The sequence below is a fragment of the Phyllostomus hastatus genome, unplaced genomic scaffold (assembly GCF_019186645.2).
Source record: "Phyllostomus hastatus isolate PE091 unplaced genomic scaffold, TTU_PhHast_1.1 phas_scaffold_585, whole genome shotgun sequence".
NCBI lineage: Eukaryota > Metazoa > Chordata > Mammalia > Chiroptera > Phyllostomidae > Phyllostomus > Phyllostomus hastatus.
Genome location: NW_025334037.1, coordinates 23,774,210 through 23,793,981, shown reverse-complemented (window position 1 = coordinate 23,793,981; position 19,772 = coordinate 23,774,210). Strand labels below are relative to the sequence as shown.

The 19,772-nt window shown below is 38.1% G+C and overlaps 1 protein-coding gene across 5 annotated transcripts in view; it reads left to right on the top strand.

Moving 5' to 3' along the window:
* Positions 1–19,772, top strand: part of LRRC4C (leucine rich repeat containing 4C) — a 647,198-nt gene that overhangs the window by 518,238 nt on the left and 109,188 nt on the right. For 3 of the 5 annotated variants that reach the window (XM_045825775.1, XM_045825777.1, XM_045825776.1), the window contains one exon: positions 11,399–11,479. The exons of the other annotated variants lie outside the window; for them this stretch is intronic. The gene's annotated coding sequence lies outside the window, so the exon portion shown is untranslated. The remainder of the gene's footprint in view (positions 1–11,398; positions 11,480–19,772) is intronic. 5 annotated transcript variants of the gene reach the window in all.

Sequence of the window (19,772 nt, the reverse complement as noted above, 5' to 3'; positions counted from 1 at the left end):
AGATACTGATATTTTGTCTAGTGACAGATCTATATAAAAGTGCTTTGGTAAACATATTATTTATGTAAATAAACATAAAACATGCCATATATTTTAATATATGAATTGCATAGAGCTTTTGACTGCTTTACTTTTATTTCTGATATGTTCTCTACTTTGACAGTATGGGAGTTTTTTATTCTGTGTATTAAGGGTCATAGGGACAAATAGAATCGATCCTAGGACCACATTTATAAGCTGGGCCATTTTATCTTTGCCATCCTGTGGGTTTCAAACCATCTCTGCACCATACAGAAATCATATTTAAAAGCAAAATGTGGTATTTTTAGAAAGGACTTTTTATGTTTTGCCTTCTCTTGGAAGCCTAAATCAATTCTTGACCTGTTCACACCCTGTCAGGATAAAATAGAGTTTTTCTGTCCTGACCTGGAGCTATGAAGTATGTGGCAAGATCGTTGGGGGTGCTCTGTGTGTGTGTGTGTGTGTGTGTGTGTGTGTGTGTGTGTGTGTGTGTGTACATGATTGCTTGAACTGATTGGCAGTAACACCACCATCACAAGGAAATGATTATGTTTTCTGCTTTAACCAGTGCTTTCTTTCACCTGTCTCTTTCTTTGTCTTTGGATTGCATGAAAAAGATAGATTATGTAGAGATGATAGTCAAATGCATGATAGATAGGTATAGAAAGATAATAGGTTGAATATAATTATAAATGATTCAGTGATGCTCAGGGAAACTGAGTCCATGTAGCTGATTAGAAGCAATGTTCAAATGCTTAAGATGCCTCCTAACCTTGACCTCCAATGGGGAACTTCCACAACACATGTATTAATACAGAGGCCCAAGATTACAGGAGAACAGCAATAAATGACTCGTGTGTCAAAGCATCCTAAGGGCTGAAATCTGTATTAGTCATGACTTAAGCTTTTTTAAATTAACATAACTTACTGGTGCCCAGCAATTTCTTTCAACTGAAGTCAGAGAAAAGGAGACCTACTGGTGTAAAAGGAGGAGGTGAAAGTGATTTTGTTGTTTCTTTCTTATCTCAGGTTTACAGGCCCCTCAACCTCTGAATGGAACTGTCCTGTAAATGCACATTTCTTTGCATCTCAGTTACTTTTGTTTTCATTCTGCACACCTTTGGGCACGGGGCTCAGGGCAGTGCAGGGAGGGTTGGAGTGTGGAGGATTGGAAATATCCAATCCTGGTCATAGGTATGTATCTGAATGTGGCTCACGTTTAGAGGAGGAATGGGTGCAACAGAATCTGCTGTGTACTCTGAGGGGCTTGCTGTTTGTTATCAGAGGAGAATCTTGGAGCAAATTTTTCCTCACCCACTGAGTCATTAAATGACATCACATAATTTCTTAGTTATCCTAGTATTTAATTACTTCCTCTTTATAGGAGCAGGAATAATTGCTATCTCATGGTAGTATAATGATAAAGTATAATTCATGTAGCTAAAACCAAAAAGAGGCAAGCAATAAAATGGGGTCAGTGAAATTATAGTCTTCTATAATTTATAGATCACGCATATTGGTTCAGAGTGACCTCCTTTCTGACTGTTGAGGAAGAGCTAGTTTTATCTTGGGACTTCTTGCTTGAAAAACTCTTTTAGACTTATCAAATGCACTGCTACTGCTTATAGTATCCCAGTGAGAATGCCAGATTTTCATGGATTTGAAACTAGCTAAGCCTGAAAAGACAAATCTGTCTCACTGTTAACATTTTAATTAAAACCTCAGCTCAGGAAATAAGTGAAGATATGCAGGGCCAGTTCACTCCTGAGGTGAGGCAAAGTCTTTCGTCACAAGTTGGTATTAAAATCACAGTGGTTCCGGTTATCAGTTCAAACAAATGGCTAACCAGTCTGCAGAAATCAGCCAAGTCAGATGTGGTTAAATTGTTCTGCACTAGATCGGGAAGAGGTGAGTATCTTAGCCGCCTGACAGGCAATATCATACTGTCCCTGCTTCTGTCTTGAGTCAAGTCCCTCTGCTTTTGAAATTTCAAAACAAGCATTCCTTTTTCATGAATGAGTCTTTGAGGAAAATAAAAGCCAGAGATTCAGTGCATATTTTGGTGAACAGAGCATTTTAAGATGGTCTATTTATAAATATCACATTACTTTCATTTAGTTTTCTGAATGCATTCTCCAGCAAAGGCCATGTGTGTATGTGTATGCATATACACATATATACAATATATTTCATATATATTGTGTTGGCCAAAAAGTTCATTGGGTTTTTTTCCATAGTGTTTAGTTGGCTTTAACTTCACCAGAACAATTTTGTTAGACTGTATTGTGACAGCTGTCACATCAGCATGAATTTCAAAAAAAAAGCTTATCAAAATTGGTGAATTTTTGTGTAGCCATTTTAATATTAAAAATGGATGAAATACACAGCATTTTTGGCATATTCTGCTTTATTATTTCAAGAAAGGTAAAAACAATTAAAATGCAAAAAAAAATGTGTGCAGTGCATGGAGAAGGTACTGTGACTGATTGAATGTGTCAAAAGTGGTTTGTGAAGTTTCATGCTGGAGATTTCTCGCTGGAAGATGCTCCACAGTTGGGTAGACCAGTTGAAATTGATAGCAAATAAATTGAGACATTAACTGCAAACAATCAGTACCATGTGGCAGATAGCCGACATACTCAAAATATCCAAATCAATAAAGTTATTGGTGAAAATGAAAAATGTGCATTTTATTTTATGGAAAAACTAAAACTTTTTGGCCAACGCAATATGTAATTATATATAATTTGATTTTTTTTGCTATCTTAAATGCAGAGAAAATAGTATATATTATTTTGCTCTGACATCCAGTGACTTTTGATCTCTCTTTGAATCCACAGTATAATTTAGCAGTCACTTTTGTTTCACTTGTAAAGTGTGAATTTAGTGCATTTTATAATACAGTATGTAGTTATTAGGGAATGAGATTATTTTACTTCTAACCAAAGGGTTTATTAACTGCTGTGGGGACAAAACTCTTGGGTATATAGGATGAAAGGAAGCTATCACTGCTCTGTGGTTCCTGTGGTCTAAAGCAGTGGTTGTTAACTGGGCCCTTCTGTCTGGGGACACTTGACAGTATCTAACGTCACAGTTGGTTGTCATAAAGGAAGAGGTGATGGTACTGGCATCCAGTGAGTACAGATGCTGCTAATGAACAGGACAGTTCTGGTAAAAAAATAATAATTATATAGCCCCCCCAAATCACTGGTCCTGATGATAAACCTTGTCTGTAGGCTGAGAAACATACAGGGCCCTGTGCAAATAATGTCCCTTTTTTTCATTACAAAGTCTTCTATTACAAAATCATAAGCATGTAATTCTGTAACGATATCACACTCAAGCACACCATATGACATTTTAGGTGAAACGTTCAGATTCAAACTATAGATTATTACACCCATATTATTACCCTACCAAGCACACTCAAGCAGGTGTTACTCCTGCCAGACCCTGTATAATGTATTGTGATAAGAGCTATTTTAGGAACCCAATTAAAGTGCTGCAGCACCTCAAATAAGGAAAACTCGGAGTGGTGAAGTGTTGAAAAGCTGTGTGCAGGCAGTGGCAATAGGGCTTGGCCAAGAAGAATGAGCCTGGTTTAACCTAGGTGAGGATGGGAAAGCAAGAACTAGGAGAGAACATTCTGGGTAGAAGTTCAAAGATGAGTGAAACATAGAAAACTATTCCTGATGTGTGGCTTTTAATGTAGGCAGTTACTACTGAGGTTATATACAAATTGGATTAATAACCCAACTCTATATGGGAGCTGTTTTGTAATATATATTTTAAACTGTATATATAAAAACTTTCTAAGAGACAGAAAATCATGTTCTGCTAGCAGGAGGAAGTTTTCCTAGCTCCTTAGCTTCAGTTTTCCCACAGTGCAGTCAGTATGTCTACAGATTGCTAATGCTTCCTCTCTTCCAGACCCTTCTAGAACTGTAATTCTGGGAAAGGACTTTGCACAGCTTAGAGCCATTTGGGAGATAATGTAACCCCCACATCTGGACAACCCAGAATATTAAGACTTTCAGCAGGCTCTCTGACAAAAAACAAATAAGCAAATAAACAAACAAATAAAACAGGGAGTAAGTCAGTATTTCTTTTTCTTTTTTTAAATAGCTTTTATTTATTTATTTTTAGAGAGGGAAGAGAGGGGGAGAGAGAGAGAAACATCAATGTGCGGTTGCTGGGGGTCATGGCCTGCAACCCAAGCCATGTACCCTGACTGGGAATTGAACCTGAGACACTTTGGTTTGCAGCCCGCGCTCAATCCACTGAGCTACGCCAGCCAGGGCCAGTATTTCTTTCTTAATACTGCTCATGGTTCTGTGCTGTGCCCAATGTATAGACAGAATCTGTCAGTCCCACCTCAAGAACATACTCATTGTGTGACTTTTGGAAAGTGGTAGAATCTCTTTTTGCTTCCATTTTCTTCTTTTTAAAATGGGTATAATCATATGTATATTATAAGATTGTTTGAAGATTAAATACCATGCTATTTTTAGACTGACATGTAATTAGGTATCAACATTAGTTCTCTTTATGTCCCCCATTGTGGTCCCACAGCATGGGAATGTGTTTAAAGACCACTCTTGTGTTTCAGGAGACCCTGTAAGCAAGATTCTGGCCTTCTGGGAAAATGTGAAGTGCTGTGGGCACATAATGAGGTCAAGAAACATTCAGTTAACGAAATTAAACAAGTGTGGTACACTCAATGGGCACACAGAAAATGTCTTTTGAAATGTTGATGTTGATGGCAAACATGGTGAATTAAAAAGGTTCACATTTAACTTAGAGGAGAGAGAGGGAAAAGAGAGAGAGAGAAGAGAAGAGGAAGGAGTTACAGGACTGGGGAGGGGGGTGGTTTGAAAGCAAGCAAGGTAAGTTTACATTAAAGAAAAATTCATCTCCTGAGTGATTAAAAGACAGCCAGAAACTCCACTTGTGGAAATCACTTTACCCCCTACTGAGCAGTTAGTATTATTCCTCTAGCTGTGTTTTTGAACCTGCCAAGATTCCTGATAGGTGATGGCAGGAATAGTAAATAAATTACTTTCTGCTTTCTATGAGCATAAATTTTAGGAGATTTATATATATATAAATACATACATTACATATACCATATATGCAATATATATATTTACATATATAATATACTATATATATTATATATAATATATATTATATAAAAGGTATATATATCACACATATATATACCTTTTATTTCTAATGTTTATATTTTACTTAAAATTTCATTGGGTAGTGAATTTTACTCTTAAAGAATTGGGATCTATAGTCTAAAAAAGATGGAAATGAAAGTATGATACTTCTACTTATAGCCTCCTATATAGAAAGTGATTTGAGGGTTCAAACTAGAACAATTAAGCTATCAGAAGACATATTTCAGGGGTTTTTTAGTTAGCATCTTTCTTTCTGGTACAAACATTAAGGGTGAAGGAAACCACATGCTTCTGTTCATATTTCTCCTACTAATAGGAGATGAGATGACTTTCATCGCAGTTAAGTTAGAAGAATGAATCTGTCATATATATCACTTCAAAGAAGTGTCCCAATGAAATGTCAATGTATCATTTTTCACATCCCTTAATTGCCATGGAGATTAAGTACTAAATCAAAAATCTGCAGAGTTAACCAAATACAAAGTAATATTAAGTATTTGGGGTCTCCAAAAAGGTTTACCAATTCTTTCATTGTCTTTTCCACATTTCCCTAACAACTGATGAAAAAGTTAGCAATTTTCTTACTTAATAATCTATTTTACACCTTGGCTGGGGTGGCTCAGTGGATTGAGTGCTGGCCTGTGAACCTGAGCATCACCAGTTTGATTCCCAGTCAGGGCACATGCCTGGGTTGTGGGCCAGGTCCCCAGGAAGGGGCATGTTAGGGACAACCACACAGTGATGTTTCTCTCCCTCTCTTTCTCATTCCCATCCCATCTCTCTAAAACTAAATAAATCTATGTCATATATATGAGAATTTTAATATAAAAGAACAGTCTTCAGACCTCTAAAATGGAATTTATAATAATAATATAATTAAAATAGTTAAAATGGTATCTATAAAAATAATGTCTATAGTGAATGCTAAGCTCCAATCACAGTGAATGGTAGAAGTAGTAGTTTACTTAATAATGAAAACAAACCCTATGAAAAGATAGTTTTATTATCCATATTCAATAAATGAGAAAAATAACCCTTAATATAGGTTAAAATGTGATTGAATTCATGTAGCCAGCAAGGCTGATGAAATTGATTTGATTGTTCAGCAAATCTGTAATTTTTAAAAATAAAGCACTGTAGCTTCAAATGAAATGGAATAAAGTAAGATAGAATAGGAAAAATAATATAGGAAAAGATATAGCAGAATGTAATGAAGTAGAGTAGAAGGGAATGGCCTAAAGAGTGGAGTGGCATGGCATGGCATGGAGTGGCATGGAATGGCATGGAATAGAATAGAATAGAATAGAATAGAATAGAATAGAATAGAATAGAATAGAATAGAATAGAATAGAATAGAATGATCACACATTGTAAGGTTTGATTGGTAAAACATTGCTTCCAGTTTTGAGAGTGGGTGACAGAAAAAGAGATGAGAAAGAGAGAGAGGGTGGGGGAGGAAGTGAGAGAGGGACAAAAAGGTGTTGCATTGCATAATGAAAGCCTGATGGAGAGATTTGATACAGAAAAAATAAAAACAGTTTGAAGCAACTGCACTAAAGAATACTCTGCCTCACTTCACTCTCATATTGCTACTGCACAATCCAAACCAAATCAATATAATTTTACTTTGTGTGCTCCTGGTTGATGCTTGTATTATTTCAAGGTCTGGAGGAATGAATATGTGCGGCATGTCAGACAGTTCCTTTGGGTTACATATGGAGAAACAGAAGACTGAATAGATTGACACCCACTCCAAGATGGCACAGCTAATTAGTGGAGCATTTGGGACTAGAATATGGGCATCCTACTACTGTTAGGTGTTGTGCTTTTCATTATTTTTGCTTGTTTCTTTTTCCTTTTTATCCTAGGAGTTGAGGATATAAAGCCTCAGAAATAACACGTCATAAGCTGTCAATACCTACTTACGGGCTAGTATATCTGTAACATATGTGGGCCTTTGCAGTGCAATCGAGTTACAGCAGTGACTATGGATTACATACACACCTTTTGGTATAGGACTACATTTAATGCATAGCTCTGTTCTTGTTGTCTTGGGCTTGTATTATAGAAGAGACAATATATTTATTTATTAATAATATAGTAGTATATGTAAAAGGTTAAAAAGCCAAAAGATGTTTCAAGTGAAATATGCAGTTTATTACATTGATCAGGGGAGGGAGAGGCAACTTTGACTTAGGTGAAAAACAAGTAAGGGGACCATGAAAGAGATAGCACTGGTGACCTTCTTAGGTGGCCTCAAGATATGCCAAGATTGATGAATATCTGATCGCTTCTGAAAAGATTAATGAGTCCATAGAAAAAAAACCGGGGATGTTGCAACAAAAGTTACAGATAAGAAAGCTGAAGAATAAACTGCTCAACTGTTAGATGAGTCTTTAGGGGCCTATTGATACTATAATGTAACGTTGGGCTACTTGTTCAAAAGCTGTTCATTGGAAGAAGTGTAGTTATTCCAAAAGCATGTGTTAGGAAATCCAGGTGCAGTGGACTACACCAATATCTCTAGTATAATATAAATGGAAGTAATTCATATTTTAAGGTCAAATTCTACCTCTTTCTTGAAGCCCACTTAAAAGTCTGCTCACACTGAAATTTATTTTTTAAGAATCTCTCTAACATATAAATTGCTACATTACACTTAGCACTTAAATATTATCCTGAATTTTAAAGAAATATATTTTATTTATTTTTAGAGAGAGGGAAAGGGAGAGATAAAGAGGAGAGAAACATGGATGTGCGAGAGATACATAGATCGGTTGCTTCTTGCACGCCCCCCCAACAAGGGACCTGCCTGCAACCCAGGCATGCTCCCTAACTGGGCATCAAGCTGGCAGCCTTTGGCTCACAGACTGGTACTCAATCCACTGAGCCACATCATCCAGGGTTGTCCTGACTCTTTAGAACAAATTTCTTGTTTATACATCTCAACCAACTGCTTAAATAGATTGTAAACTTTTAGCTGTTCTTGGGTATTTCTAATCACATTCCCAGTTCCCTGCACATGCTACATGATAAATACAGATTGGGTGATTGGTTAACAGATGCAGTGTTATTTTAGTATGGCTAGGAAATTATTAAATTAACCTGACACATTCCCTTGCTTTCTTATGGTTTTAGCTACATTCTACCAATTACTATAACTATTTATGTATTTGGTACATTCCCAACTGGCTTTTAAAATGCTGTGGCACATAGCAACTCTTATGTACACTCACCTCAACACACTGTACCAAACACGGTGCCTGCACCTCATAGATTTCAAATGAATAGCTGTCAAATGGAAATTTAACACATTTTTTAAGTAAGCATGGTATAGGTAGGTAGCCTAGCAAGGATGAGCACATGGAGGTCTCGCAATAAACCTATAAGCCAAATGAATAAATGACTCATGAACTCTAACTTTTGCTATTAAGTAGCTGTGAGACAAGGCCAAATTACTTCCCATTTGGGGCACTTCATCTTCTCCTCAGTAGCATAAGGCATTTTGATTTTGATTTTAAGAATGTCTTTCTAACTACTTTTGAGACTCTAATATGTTTCAGGACCTCCATGAAGAATGAGGTTGTTTCTTATCCAATGATTGATATTTAAACGCTTTCACTTATATGGGACCTAAGATATTCTTTATAAATAAAGAGCTCTACTGCTAAAACTGTTTGAAAAATTTCGGTGTAAATCACATTGTGGAATTTTGCTTATCTCAAAACAGTTTGTACACATACCATTTGAAACCCATGTTGCTGTTACCTTACCATACAAGAACTGGACAAGAGGCCCTGCAGTTCCAGAAGCCACATTCACATGACCTTGACATTAATTTTATGGGAATAGTGGAGGCAACATTCATTAACTTTAAAGGCATATAATAGTTTCTAGACTACAGAGAGAGAGATGTATGTTCATCTCTCATGCGTGCAATGAGCTTTAAAGAATAATAGTTTTTAACATACTGGAATCAAATATATTTGTTTTTTCTCTTTTCCTCACTTCATATTCTTTCTAGTTAAGAGAGCAGAACTCTGAAAACATGTTACTGAACTGCTTCATTCATTGATAGTGGTTTGGATTTGTTTCCCTCTCCCCAGACAATTTGCATGGCAGGTTGGATAAAATTTTGTTCTTTGTTTGGTCTATTAGAATGTTGAGATCACTACTGATTGGTGCTTATTAAAACACTATAAAATCAAAGTGACTAAGTCTGAGACATTCATCTATGGCTTGGCAATCACAACAATATAATAGTAAATACTAGTAGTAAAAATAATAATAATGAAGAGGCCTATTTAATTCTATTTGTTGGTTACTAGTGCCAATGATTTAAATACACAAACTAATGTATTCCTCATGACCACCTCTAGGCTAGGTTTCATTATTATAAGAAAGGAAATGAACACCTTTCCCAAGGTTAATAGTATGTGATGAGTCAAGATTCATTGAACTTGTAATCTAATAGGCATGAAAATAAAAGGACACAGATATCACACAGGTAGAATAAACTGAGTGCTGTAAGAGAGACATACACAAGTGTCATGTTCTCTAAGATTGTCCATCTGTGTCTTGACTGGCTCATTATACACTCCATGTTCACAATACTGCTTTTGTCTAGAATTTCAGGGTTGGCAGATCCTTAGAGCTTCTCTAGTACTTTCCCCCATCGCCAGGATCTCTGCCTATAGCATCTGTGAGCGCTGGTCACAGAGTCCTGTTACTGCACACCTCCCGCACTAAACACACGCCCTGCAGGCAGGGAATGTCTGCTGCTCTGTTCCTGTAGGTGGCAGTTGAAACAAACTGGGTTTCCCTGTACCTTCCATTCTTGGTTTTGCCTAATATAGCCTATTAAAATTTTATGATTGTCCTTTTCCAACAACCTAATTCTTCTCTGAGGCCACTGTTTGGCTCTCTTCCCTCTCCCCATGCCTTCTTTTGGGGTTAACATCATAGTGTGTCTGTGAGGTTAAAACTATGCAATTATGTAAGCTGTTTAGGAGCATGCCTAACACATAAAAAGTACTTTATATAGATTATAATAATCATGGTACTAATAATAACATATTTGTTACTTACTGTATCAGACACTTTATAGAATTTTTCTGCTCTTGGTTGATCAGATTTTATATATAATTGTTTAGATATAGATACTAGTTTTCCTTAAATATGTACAGCTAAAAGGACACAATTCTTCAGGTTCATCTGTATATACTATTAAAATGATCCCAACTAATTGAATTCTGGTTTAATTATTAATTTAATTATTAGGGACATTGGCAGTGTCCACTTGTATGTACATGAAATCTGGGTTCTGCCTCACTGAGTCATATACTTAAATATCCTACTAAAAACCTAGACAACTTCTGGACTTTCTGATTGCTCATTAGAAAACAGTAATAATGAAAGATGAGAAAGAGAGGGGTGGAAATTTTTACAATAAATAAATAGAAGCCATTTGAGAGATACTACCCTTTATAAGAGTGATAAGTAAATGTGGTTGAAGTCTGACTAATGATCATAAGCAGCTCTTCCATTTCCAGGTTGAATCCTCCTTTTTTCCTAAGTACACCAACTCTTTGTTTATTAACCTAAAAATAGTGTAATAAACTATAAAGGTTTCACTATAGACAAGCCCAGGCAACTAATTAAAAGATGCTAAAATAGGCAGCTCCCTGGAGCCTACAGTAGCTTTTAAGGTTGATTTTGAATGACTTGTCCAGGCAGGGAGTCTTCTAGGAGGAAATGCATCTTTGTCTAGGGTTAGGTCAAGGGCTGAACTGACTCCCAGGTCTCCAGTGAACCTCCAGGAGAAATGCCTGAGGCACTGCATGGATGGAGGAAGTCCCCAGATTCTCTCCAAAGAGGGAGGAGAAGATTGACTATCACTCTAGACTGATATTCAATTGCAGCAAACAGTATGCCAATGGCTATTCTCTCTGCTTTGCTCATCTGTGGTGGGTATCATTGACCTATGCAACTGTGAATGCTCAAGTTCAAATACAGTATCAACAAGCCAGAACCCCAGTTGTGCCAAGTGCCAGTTATGTGTCTTTTCATCTTTTTGCATGCTGCTTTGGAAGAACAGTGTTCTAGGATATGGCTCCTAGTTATGCAGAATGATGACATTTCCAGGCTGTATGGAATCTTGTGTCATCTGGTCCAATCACCTCATTTTGCAGATCAAGAAACTGAGGCTGAGAGAGAAGGGACTTGCCCAGAGTCACTCAGCTAGTCAGTGGCAGACAACAGTGGACACTGCGGTAAGTGGTGTGGTCACTTTTTGGCTTCTCTTTCCAATCTATAAAATGGAAATGAGAGATAGGTCTACACAACCTCTCTAAAATTCCTCTCTATTCTAATATTTAATTTTGGATTCTTAAATTTCAGTGTGATTTACATTTTGTAATCATCAAGAATCTTTTCTGAAAATAATGCATTTATCTGCCTAAATAATAGTGTTTGAGCATTTTGATGAAGACTAAAGTTCTAATTAATAATTTTGCACTGTGTACAGGTACCTCTGTATATGGCATAGATTTAAAGATTTTGAAAACACACCTGGTTTTGAATACGGTTGATAATTTACTATATTATATCCTAACAATACAAACAATTTTTTAATAAAAACTATAGTGGATGCTTCATTATTGTTTATTGCCTCATGTTGTTCTGCTCATTGATGGAAAGTTCAGGTCTCAAGGATGAGTAAAGATTCTGGAGAAAGACTGCGGTACAGGACAGACCTGCCCACATTGATTTTAGTTAGTTGAAAACCCCATTGCTTTTAAGCAAAGATTGGATTTTTTTCCCTCTCATTTCTTCAGCAGGCACATTTTAGACAAACCAACAGCAAATCCATTAGGCAATGGCAGCTGTAACAGCTTTCATCAAGCATGTGCATGTTTAGGGTCTCTATGGGGTAACCTGGGTTGTAAGGGCAAAGGAGTCAAGGGTAACTTGGACTTGGGGTTTCAAGCCATTGTCTCCATGGAGTTTGAGGGGCATTTAGGAGGAGCAAGGAACTTAATATTTTATTTATTTAAACTCATCAGATGTGAGTCTTTGTAGTCTTGTAAAATTCTGACTTACAAGTATTAATATCCATTTTCCTTATTAAACATGTGAATTTAATTTTTTTGAAGTCCGTTTTATAATGCAGAGAATTCTGAGGTTGGAGAGGTCATTGGTTATAGGAAGAAGCCTTTTCATTGTGTGCAAGAAGAAGCATCTTTATACCACTGGGAACGAAGATTCTCAGACATTTAATACCTAAATGACACTTGACAAGTCATGTGTGATGATGTTTACAAGGATATCAAAAGGATCAAATGACATAATGCATATGAAAGAAATGTGTACAGTCTAAAACATAACAGGAATCTTTTTATACTGCCTATTAAAGCAAATGGATAGGTGTATAGGAAACAGCGAGGGGTAGAGTAGGAGAGGGTGTGAGAAGCAAATACAGTAATTTTCCAATAAAATCACAGCTTAGAGCAAAGAGACTACTGGGATGCAAGTGAAATATTGCTGCTAGAATATTCAATATCCATGTCTGGATATTGTTAAAATGCAAATTCTGAGTCAGTAGATTCAGGGTGAGGTCTGCGAGTCTGCATTTCTAAAAAGCTCCCAGGTGATATTGATGCTGCTGGTCTCCAACATTTTGGGCATAAATTCTTATGTCCTCAGATGAACCAATATAACCAAAAGTCAGCTAAGTATCTTACCAGGGAAGGAATCAATTTGTCCACATATTTGTTGGGATGCCTATATCAAGGAATACCACCCAGCCTGGTTATGCCTACCCCTCTCCCTTATCACATAATAAACTTTCTGCACTTTCTGGTTTTATTAGTAAGTGTTGCAAAAGCATTCTGTTTGCATCGGTGGGAGCTTCTGGCTGAAAGATGACAGCAAGAGAGGGGTTTATATACAACAGAATCAGAAATGAACAAGACCTAGGGAACAAACACATTGCGAAGGCAGTTGAGTTTTTTCTTGTTCCTTTTACGGTTTTAGCAAATAGAGGTTTTGCATCTTGCCTTAAGCATTTTAGACATGTGATTGGTTGTCTTAACTCTCCCCTTCCCCTTGGCACATTGCATATTTACATTGACTTGGATAACTCACTTTCCTAATATAAATATAAACAGGAAGAAACCATGTGAGATGTTTCCTCTTTTTATAATTTCAATTCAATTCAACACACACACACACACACACGCTAAGTACTAGGTTACAAAACAGTGGACTAAGCACTGAGAGATTCATAAGGATTGTTAAAATAGTTTCCAAGTATTCTCAGTTCACTTTCAGAGGATATAGGCATAATAACCAAATACAAGACAGTTTGGGCTTTAAAAACCTACTAGATCTGGAATAACATGTTAGAGATCTGATAGAAATATAAATTAGTTCTGCTGGGAGGGGAGTTAGGAAGATGTCATCCATGCAGGAGAATTTAGAACGTGGTCATTTGTACATGGAGGCCAGAAGACAGCTTAAGGCAAAGTGGGCTATGGTAAATTTACAAAGGACAGCAAAAGCAAAGAGGCACAGATTAGCGTAATTCAGCTAACACAGTGTTGAGATTAAAATATCATTCTTTGGATTCAGGCTAAAGTTTAGAGTTTGTGTGGGATTGTTGGCGGTAAGGAGGCCTCATAAGGGTGGCATTTCAGCTGCAGCTTCTGACAAACCACAGTTTTTCTCATTTGGCCTAGTTCCCTGGAATCTGCAGGAGAAAAAGATCACCTTTTATATGCAGCCACCTCCTTTAGCATATGGAACACAACATTGCAGAAGGTACATGAATCAGAGAGGGCAGAGAGAAAAATGATTCCAAATCAACCTAAAAATGTATTTCCATATTAACTCATTTACTCATTAGGTGCTCCTTCGTTACAACTCTGGCACTCAAATGTGATAAAGTATTTGTTTATTTCTCTAACTTATGTGAGGTTAAATTCCTTTTCAAAGACATTTTTGCAATGATGGTTATTTAGGAGTACTGGCTGGTCATAGGGGAGAAGCCCTTTATATTCCTTCTTCTTTTTTTAAAATTTAATTTCTTTTTTAAAGATTTTATTTATGTATTTTTAGAAAGGGGAAGAGAGGAAAACATTAATGTGTGGTTGCCTCTTTGCCCCCTACTGGGGACCTGGCCTGCAACCCAGGCGTGTGCCCCAGACCGGGAGTTGAACTGGTGACCTTTTGACTCACAGACCAGCACTTAATCCACTGAGTCACGCCAGCCAGGGCTATATTTCTTCTTTTTTTTGATGTGCTGGTATTAGGCATCTTAAAAAAAGATGATTCTGCAACTGTCATCTGATTGCTAACCTCCCCAGCTGGTGCCATTGCCTGGATAGGATAGAGCTGATTACGTGGAGACACTGAAGTCAATGCAGTCTGATGTTCAACTTGTTACAGAACCCCAGCCTATCCCATTCTGGAACAGCTGTGGGATCTCATTGCCCAATGCCAAGAAGTAGGACTTCCAGTGCCAGAGTCTGGTGAAAAGGAAAGGGATTGTTTATTTTAAATTTATGCAGATTTAGCATAATGGTGGAATTCTGCCATTAAGTCCCACTCCCTTTAAAATGCCCACAGACACACAGTCTTGCCTCCCTTTGCCAAACCAGTCCAGTTTCAGAATATGCCAGTCAGAGGTACCGTCTTTCAGAAAACCAGAAGTCTGCAGCCCAGCATTCCCGGTCACAGTTCAGCATTTCAGGCATCTCCCACTAACCCATGCTTGGCTGGGCAGGTCCCCACAATCCCATCAGCCATGCTGCCATGTTCTCCCAGGCAGGTTTCCCAATGGGTTTCCTCTTTCTTCCTCCAGCTCTTAATCTAAAGCTGCATGGCATCTCCTTACTCCAAACCACGTGGCACCTTGTTACACACCAGACCTCATGGCAGGCCAGTAGGGGCCCTTCTACCCCTTTCAAACCACATGGCTGCCCCATCATGGCTAGCTGCCCTAATTTTAAATGCTGACTGGGGGCTTCCTACATGACCTCATACTCGGCACTATACAGACTGAAGGTCACATAGACCTTTACCCAGGTGGCAGCAAAGCTTCCCTTCAGGAAGGACACAGCTATCAATTTGCCATTGGCATGAAACGTATCTTAAGCCATCCTCTACTTCCCTTCCCCTAACCATGGGCTGTGGGGGAACATGTTCTATATTGGGGTCCTTGCGCTTTGGACCCCATTTCAAAATGTATACAGAAATGGCCATGGCTGCTATAGCTCAGTGGATTGAGGGAGGGCCTGCGAACCAAAGGGTTACTGGTTCAATTCCCAATCAGGGCACATGCCTGGGTCACAGGCCAGGTCCCCAGTAGGGGGTGTGCAAGACACAACCACACATTGATGTTTCTCTCCTTCTTTCTCCTTCCCTTCCCCTCTATCTAAAAATAAATAAGTACAATATTTTTTAAAAAAGCGTATACAGAAATGAGGACAACCAAAGAGCACTAGCCATTATCAAAGGGTGTTATCCAAGAACAAGTTTGGAGTCACAGTCAGGAGGTAGAATAATTTCAAAATTCAAAGTTGATCAGGAACATATCAGGAAACAGTGGGTAGAACCGTACCCACTTAAATTCACTATGGGGTGTCTGTTCTTACCAGATATTGACTCTGTTTGGCTGAGACTGGCTCACAGGCACAAGAAAGTACTCGAAAATACCAATCCATCTCATTCATTGCCCACCCTTGAAAGGGAACTCTTCAGAGCACAGATGGACAAGGTGAAGCATGTGCTGCTATATAAACTTAGAATCCTTTTGCATTCCGCTCAGTTTTTCTTAAACTCCACTCAGCTGCGGCTGCTCACTAGTCACTTTATGTCCTTTTGTCATTTGTTCTGTCAGTGCTTATTCTTCTTTAACTTCCCGTCTCTCCTTCTTATGCTCCAGTGTTGGCGGTATTAGATACTATTATTTTGACCCTGGTGGCATGGCAAATTCCAGGTAACAACCAAACTTCAAGGGCATAGATATTTCATACTGAGAGGTGTTTTGATGCTCTTCTAGCATTCATCCCCTTTGTTTTTCAGTTTGAACAGATAAACAAATAAACCAGGCACTGGAAGGAGATATGGGGGTGGGTCCACTAGAGAGATCTGAGATTAAGAGAAAGGGGATGAGGAAATGGAAGTAACATTTATTGGGTGCCAGCATACAGCCAACACTTTGCTGGGTTATTTATATACTTTGTGCTACTGAATCTTGGCCATGACCTCATGTTAGGGACACTCACTGGGCCCCTTTCACCAGGAAAAGAGAGCATGAGAGGGATTCCAAGGAGAGATCACAGTCTTGCAGACACTCACCAGCAGAGCTCAGGCTGGAGAATCTGCATCTCTGACTGGTCTCTCTCACTAAGCTAAAAACAGAGATAATGGAAGCTGTACTCAAGTGGCATTCTTCCTTTTTCGCAAAGTAGCTTGAACTATGCCAAGATAGACAATTTAGATAAAAGGCAGAAAAGGGATGAGGGCTGAGTAAAAGTTATAGATCTGCTTCCTTCCAAACAGATTGCTCTCTTCATTGGCTTTGAACCTAACATAGGTGTGCTGCTTCGTGGCGGTAATAGTCCTTTTACATTAATGTGATCGGTCTGTTCCTCAGTCAGCAATATGGGGAGTCATGCTGGTTAGACCCTCAGCTGTTTGGTGGGTTGATATATAGTCTGTGCATGCTTACTATGCAGAAGTTGGTTTTTTAGATAAATAAAGATGACTGTGCTTTTCTCTTACAGACCACATCTAAACTTAGATGTTACTAGCAAATGATGTTCTCAGCTCTGCCCATTTATTCTTTAAGGAGTTACATTTTAAGCATATACTACATGCTAGAAACTGAGTTAAGAGCTATATTAGTCAGGCTTGTCTAAACTCTGCTATGATCACAGGCCACCCCTGAAATCTCAGTGGATTGACACCTTAAAGGTTTATTGTTTATGCATGCAAAGTCTCCCATGGGGCCTGGAATGCTGTTTTGGGGGGCAGACTGTCAAGAGACATGACAGTCTGCCTCTGTCGCCTGGCTTTGCCTTCTCCACACGTGGTGACTTCCAGATTTCTTATAATGGGGACGGGATGGCTGCAAGTGCCTCAGGTGATTTTCTCTGTCCCTTTCAAAAGTGACACACCTGTAGTCTCTATACAATCCATGTTTCTGAAATCCTGTGGCCCCACCTAACACTGAGGGCAGTGTTGGGAGGGTGCTGGGCAGTGTAGTCTTTTCTATGCCAGTGAAAGAAAATATTAACAGATACTGGTGAGTGCTGTTGTTGTATTACAAGTTCTGGGGAGAGAGAAGACTAAATTGCTGAAGTTATCTCCTTCTATCAGAGCTATGCAGTCATATGAGAAAAACAGTAATTACAGGCACATATTTAAGGCTATATTACAATTTGGCAGGGCCTATAGCTCCTTAAGCCAGCAACCACTGTTCTGTTTAGAAATTCCTTTTTCATCTGCAAAAGGTGCTTGAGATTTAAAAATGCCTTGTATTCTCTTATGTTCATGCTGCCTACTAAATTTTCTTAACTAGAGGCCAAGATGTTTTAAAAACTAAGCCTGAGTCTTAGAACTTGTGTTTTTGAACCAGTTGGCCTTGTGTTAATTGTTTCACAGAATGAAGAAAACTGTGCTTGACTACTCTAAGTGATGAAGTGCAGAATGAAGCCATTTTCTTTGTCGGACATTTGTTTTTTATGTGTCTCAGCATTAATGACCGGCATGGTCAAATACAGAGACAGTTCTCTTGCAAAGTATGTGCAATTGGAGAGAGATATACCTTGTGGAAAAATAAGAGTGGAAACTAATTAACTAACTACCTACAAACCTAACAAAGGTCATACACATAAGCTTAGGCTTCAAAGCATGAACAGGTCAATGAAGCTGGGTTGAAGATCATATATATTGCTAGAGGCCAGATACTATATGTGTGTACATGTGTATGTGGTACATCATTTTTGTTAAAATTGTTTTACCTTAAAAATAATCAGTGAAGAACTGAAAGTTTAGTGTCATGTGGATTTGTAAGGAATAGAAGAATAAAAATTTGTACTATTTTTGAAAAGCTTTTCTTAGAGCAAAAACAATTTTTACTACTTCCGTGTTATTTATAACTGTAATGTGACTTATCCAGAGACTTAAGTATTTGTGCTTTCATTATAAAATATTTTTTCCTCAACAACTGCTCCCCGTGCCTCAATTTTCAAATTTATTCACTTTACGTTATATCCATGTAACAGATTTGCTTCGGCACTCGGATGTATTTTATGGCCTCCAAGTAAATGTTTTCAGTGAACACAGAGAGGCCGTATGATGGCTTCGGAGATTCTGAAGATAAACTAGACAGGAAACCTATGAAAATTACACACATAATAGTACTAGGAATAATAGAATCATGAGCATTAATTGGGCATTCATTATGATTCAAGTATTGGAATAAATGGCTCATAAGGATCTTTTCTGTGTATTTATTAGAGGCAAGCACTGTCATTAGCCCCACTTTATTTATTTTTTAAAGATTTTATTTATTTATATTTAGAGAAGGAAGGGAGGGAGAAAGAGAGAGAGAGAAACATTAATGTGCAGTTGCTGGAGGTTATGGCCTGCAACCCAGGCATGTACCCTGGCTTGGAATCGAACTTGCGACACTTTGGTTCGCAGCCCACACTCAATCCACTGAGCTACGCCTGCCAGGGTTTAGCCCCACTTACTTTAACAAATGGCTTAGAGAGATGTTAAATAAATCTTCCAATATCACATGACCAGAAGGTATCTGTCTGTCTGACCTATTTAAAATTGGCCAACTCTTGTTCTTGTACAAGGTATTTGGATGGTCTCTAAATGTGTGAATAATTTATGAAACCACAATATAGGCAAAGGAAACTTTAGCCCAAACTGTGTGTTTTCACCTGCACGAAGAAGGTATATTTTAACAAAAGCACAGTTAGCAGAACAAAGTTTGGACATAGAGATTAAGCAGTAGAAATATGATGAATTTTTATCCAGAAGTCCCCAAGGGAAAAATCCACTATCTAGTGCAGTGGTTCTCAGTTAAGGAGCAATTGTGCCTCTCCACCCAGGGGACATTTAGAAAAGTCTGTAGACATTTTGGTTGTCATGACAGGGAGGAAGGCTGTTACTGGCATCTCATGGGTAGAGGCTAGATGTGTGCTGAGCTTCCCATAATGCATATGGTAGTCCCAAGCATTATCCAAACAAAAAGGTAAACAATGCCAAGGCTGGCCTTGTGTAAAAGAGCTTTCTGTTATTAGGTAAGGGAAAGTGTGGAATCAAGAGTTCAATCTTTGAACCCAGTATCTGTGTTCAGTTCTAGTTCTCCTGTCTAACTTGGAGCATTTAAGCTACATCTTAACTTAGTTACTTACAAATTGGAAACTGTGATGATGCTTACCTTACAAGGTTGATTTGAAGAGTAAATGAATGTATACAAATAAGTTAGCATAGTCCCCCACATTCATAGATGATCAATAATTTTAGTTGAGAAAATGATAA